Here is a 5,015-nt window from a genome sequence, read left to right on the forward strand (position 1 = left end):
AATACCACGACTGCCATCACTCATCCTGGAAGAGCTGTTCTTGTTTCTAGGACAGCTATCAGGCTTCGGTCTATATGGGGCCACCCCAGGACCCTGGACAAACCCTTCCCTTTCCTGGGTCTTTGGAGGGAGCAGCTCTGTAATTTTGGAAGGTGGGGACATGCCAGGAGAATTGTCTTGAAGATGTACACACGCAGCCCGTGTCCAGCTGTTACTTATGGTATGTATTTATTTGGGGGTGCTTTGAGGGTGGCCGATGAAGATTGTGCTGGGGTGAAAGCCCCACCCCAAGCCAGCCTTTGTTGGTGGGGGTCGGGGCTGCTCAGGGGCAGGGTCCCAGGCTCGATGCCTGGGATATGCCTGCTGAGGGGAGGGGAAGTCAGTGGTGCGTCTGCGTGTCTCCCACTTCCTGGGAAGGAGGAAGGCAGGGGATGCTGTGGGGAGCTGGACCCCTTTCCTCTTGAGGCAGTGACGTGGGCAGGAACCAGCTTTCAGACTTGCAAACCGCAGTCTGCAGAGTCTTTATTAATTCCAGGACGGGGAGAGTCCGGAGCCAGGGGGAGAGAGCTTGTATTGGGGGGATCTAGGAGGGGTGTGGAGGGGCCCTCGCAGGGATAGACTTGAGATGGCTGGAACAGACCATGGCCCTGCGTCCTGTTTCAGCCTGTGCGCTGCTTCTGCTTAGCAGCCTCTGCTCATCGCAGGAGTCCCACGAACATACATGCAATGAGACTGCACACATGCAATCTGCACATGCCATCTGTACATGTAAATCTGTACATGTAAATCTGTACATGTAAATCTGCACATCAAAACAGGCCTCAATTCAGAATCAGATCCATTGTACTGAACATCTGTGCTGTGTAGCCCAAGGCATGCAATATATAATGTAAGGACTGGAGATGACAGTCATCAGCCACCATTCATTCATTCATTCCCTTGTTCATTCAAGACCTCATCAGTGCTCAACGGCTTGGTGTCCCCTCATTGCCTAGCTGTATGACTAACTAAGGTCATACATGCGGAACTGCCCACAGAGGGCTACTGGGTGCACTTGGCTGCCTGGTGAGCTCTGGTTTTGCTGTTTTCATCGACAAGCCTCGCCCACTTGTTGCCTGGCTCCATGCTACCAAGGGGCAACCAGATGAGTCACCTACAGGCCATCCCTGTCTTCCAGCTCCTCTCGGCGCACCCCTTTCGGAAGGACGGAGTTCCCAGCCTCTGGAGAGCTCTGAGAATGTCATTGCTTTGCTCAGACACCCTCAGTTGCTATCCAGACAAGGTTCAGATTTCTTTTTTTTTTTTTTTTAGACAGAGTCTCGCTCTGTTGCCCAGGCTGGAGTGCAGTGGCATGATCTCGGTTCACTGCAAACTCTGCCCTCTGGATTCAAGCGATTCTCTTGCCTCAGCCTCCTGAGTAGCTGGGACTATGGGCATGCACCACCACGCCTGGCTAATTTTTGTATTTTTAGTAGAGACAGGATTTCATCATGTTGGCCAGGCTGGTCTTGAACTCCTGACCTCAGGTGATCCGCCCGCCTCGGCCTCCCAAAATGTAGTGATTACAGGTGTGAGCCACCAAGTCCAGCCCTCCTCTGATCTTAAATTTACTAGTAGCCATATAAAATAAAACAAAACACAATTAATACTATTGTCATAATATATTTAACACTACATATCTAAAGTATAATCCTTTCAACATGCAACCAAAATAAAAATTATTGAGATATTTTGCATTCTGCTTTTGTACCAAGTCTTAAAGCTGGTGTGTATTTGACGTCAAGCGTGGGTCTCAGTTTGGACTTGTCACATTTCAAGTGCTCCATCTGCCACACGTGGCCAGCAGCCGCCACCGGGGACAGCGCTGGCTTAGACTGTAAGAGGATTGGCGCGATGAGCTGGTCTTAGTTCTGATATTCTTGGAGGGGGAATCTGGATCCTGCAGAGGTTCAAGGTGGGACGGGGCTTGGGGACAGGGGAGAGGGACAGAGGAGGAGGGATGTCCTTGCTTGGGGGCAGGCAAGGGGCATCCGTGACAAGCAGTCCCAAAGGAGAGGCTCTGCCTTCATGCTGGTGATCGAGCCAGAGAGGGCGGCCACCTACCGTGGGGTGCTCGGCAGCATCGGCCCAGAGCCAGGACCTCAGCTGGAAAATGAAAGGGACCTCTGCAGCTCCTGTCTTCCCAGAGGCCACCAGGGACCCCTCAGACGGCCGGCCAGGAAAGGAAGGGGTCTGGTGCAGGTGTCAGACTTTACTGGAGGTAAAGGGACTGCAGCCGAAAATAGCTGGAATGCCGTGGGCCTGGGTCATTTGCTGGGTGTCACTTCATCACGCAAAGTCAGCCCAAAAGAGGGACAGGCCGTGCTTCGAGGGGGTGCGTTGGACGTTGGGGGAGCGAGGCTGGGATTCTGGAGCATGGTGCTTCTGTGACCCCCAAGGCTGGGAGTTGGGTCGGAAGGGTCAGCAGTCATTGTTGTGGTTGTGACGGGGACTAATATTGATTAGTGTGTAAGCTTGGCCAGATTACCTAATAATAGCGAAGGATGGTGACATCAACAGGAGTTAACCCCTAGAATCCCTGGTTTTCTCCTATGACAGCAAGAATCTTCATGACCACTTAAGAGTCCACACATATCTGTAAGAATTTGGTATACAGCAAGTGCTCAAAATGGGAGGGGGTCCGTGGCACCATTTCAGGCCACTGGTGGTGGCTGGGTAGAGGGGTGGGGTACAGGAGGAAGTCCCATCCCTGTGAGTGCTGCCACCTGCAATCTCTGGCCGTGCTGAGTTTCCTCTGAGCCGAGGGTGTTTTCGTGTCTGAGTCATTTCTCAGTCTGGGTCTCTGGCCAGTGTGAGCCGGGGGTGGGGAGGTGGGTGTCCCGGACGGGCTGTTCCGCCCTGTGCTGTTCCTACATCGCCTCATGGGTTGTCTGTTGCCATCTGGAGGGGAACATCGTGGGCCGGGCCCGCTCTGCGCACCCCCTTCCCATGGGCCCTGGGATGGAGGAGGCCGGAGCATGCCTCTCTTGTTCGCTTGATGCTTGACTGTTTACAAAGCTCACTTCCATTCTCAATGGAGGATATTATTATCCTGGTTCACAAAGAGAAGGGTTAGGAGCCCTGCCTGCAAACTCGGGCCACCAGAAACGGCATCTTGGTGTCTTCCTCAGATCTGTTTAAATTTAGGCCAATGTCACATGGGTGGGTGGCAGTGCATTCATCCCAGTTGCTGGGTCCGTCTTCCCCCCACTCTCTACCCCTCACCAAAATCCAGGCATCTTAGGGCGACCCTGGAGATAATAGGGGTCCTGCCTCCCCCGACCCGCTGTTGGAGGCTGCATGCTCCTGTGCACCCCAAGACGGTACTGAGTCTTGCTGAGGCTGGGGGAGCTCGGGGCTGGACCGCCTCCGGAGACGCTTCCAAGGGAGTGGACCTGCGGGACATTCTGTGATCTCCGGGCTGGCAGGAGGCCTTCCCAGGCTAGGATACTCACTCTCAACTCAAAGATGACTTCAGGCTGCTTTTTGCTTGCAGCTTGGGGAGCTGCTTGGGAAGTGGTGAGAGGGGAGGGTTACAGGGCAGACAGGCACAGATATTCATGACTCAAGAAACTATCCTGCTACACAGGTGAGGAAACTGATCCTCAAGGAAGCACGTGACCGGAGCAAGGTCACCCAAAGGCACGGTGACCTGGGGCTCAAGCCTCTAGGGCATCTCATTCCTCCAGCCACGCGGCTCTAGGGTGGAGCGTTGGTCGCCGCTGCAAGGTCGGCCCAGCACCTGGAAAGCAAAGCCTTTCCTTCCCTGGCCTGGACGCGTAGTGGGACCCTGGCTGAGCTGCCTGCTCCCCCGAGCTGGCTCTGGGAACCGGTGGGCAAAGCTTCTGCGGCTCTCACCCCACCCAAGCGCCCTCCCTGTCATCCTTACCTCCCTGGCCTCCCGCAGCCCTCCGTGCTCAGGAGCCCTTCCAAGTGCCTGAGCCGGGAACGCTGCCGGGTGTGGGGTGCTCTCTTCCTCCTGGTTTTGCTGGTCTCCATCCCCACACCACGTTCGGCCACTCCCCGCCCTGGGCAGAGCCCTCCACCCATGCCCGGAACCCTCAGCTGGCCTGATCCCTGTGGCGCCAGGCGGGTCCCGCAAGGCGGGCAGGGCAGCTGCCAGGATGCTGGGTGGGAGGCAGGCGAGGCTGGGCCAGGGGCTCCCACTGGGCCTGGGGTGATCCACTCCCTTGTTCATTCTGTTTTTCACATTCCTGAGCAGGGGGAGGGGAGACAGACAGAGAGGACACCGGTACCTGCAGTCCTGGGAATGGAGGGTCAGAGCCCCCAGCGGGAGGGGAGGCAATCAGGAAGGCTTCCTGGAGGAGTCAATGCTGCCGGAGCTGAATCCCATTCGTGTCTCCCAAAGGGAGTTGCTTTTCAGGTGGTACACACAAAAGCAGGAAGGCTGAAGGCAGCCCTGACCAGGCACCCGGCCTTTGTCCTTCCGCCCACCCACACGGCTGCCTGCAGGGAGCATCTGAGAGCACAGACCCCACGTGTCCCCGCCCTGCTTAAAGCCCGCCAGTAACAGACTGTCAGAAGATGTTGGCCCTTCCTACTCGGCCAAGGCCACCTTCAGGGCTCCCTTGAAGGGCCGTTGCTCAATCAGCACTTTTCAAATTTCAGGTTGTGACCCATTAGTGGGGCTTGAAATCACTTTAGTGGGTCAGGAACAGCATTTTCATTTTATTTATTTATGTGTGTGTCTAGAGACAGCGTTTCACTCTGTCACCCAGGCTGGAGTGCAGCGGTGTGATCTGGGCTCACTGCAACCTCCGCCTCCGGGGTTCAAGTGATTCTCCCACCTCAGCCTCCCAAGTAGCTGGGATTACAGGCGTGTGCCACTGCACCTGGCCAGGAACGGTGTTTTCAGATGGGATGCAATGTCATAGACCAGAATGGAGTGAAATAAAGTGGAATAGAACAGAACTGAATAGAATACATGCAACTGATCAAATTCAGCACTGTCTCTT

General features: G+C 55.4%; 1 long non-coding RNA gene across 1 annotated transcript; it reads right to left on the bottom strand.

Moving 5' to 3' along the window:
* Positions 1–1,642: 1,642 nt before the first annotated feature.
* LOC116534540 lies at positions 1,643–4,523 on the bottom strand. Its single transcript, XR_004261774.1, has 2 exons — positions 4,296–4,523; positions 1,643–3,781 (listed from the first exon to the last, which is right to left on the bottom strand). It is a non-coding gene; the product is annotated as an uncharacterized LOC116534540 (long non-coding RNA).
* Between the last annotated feature and the right edge of the window lie 492 nt (positions 4,524–5,015).

This window comes from Sapajus apella, unplaced genomic scaffold (genome assembly GCF_009761245.1).
Source record: "Sapajus apella isolate SASKATOON/1434 unplaced genomic scaffold, GSC_monkey_1.0 scaffold88, whole genome shotgun sequence".
Classification (NCBI taxonomy): Eukaryota; Metazoa; Chordata; class Mammalia; order Primates; family Cebidae; genus Sapajus; species Sapajus apella.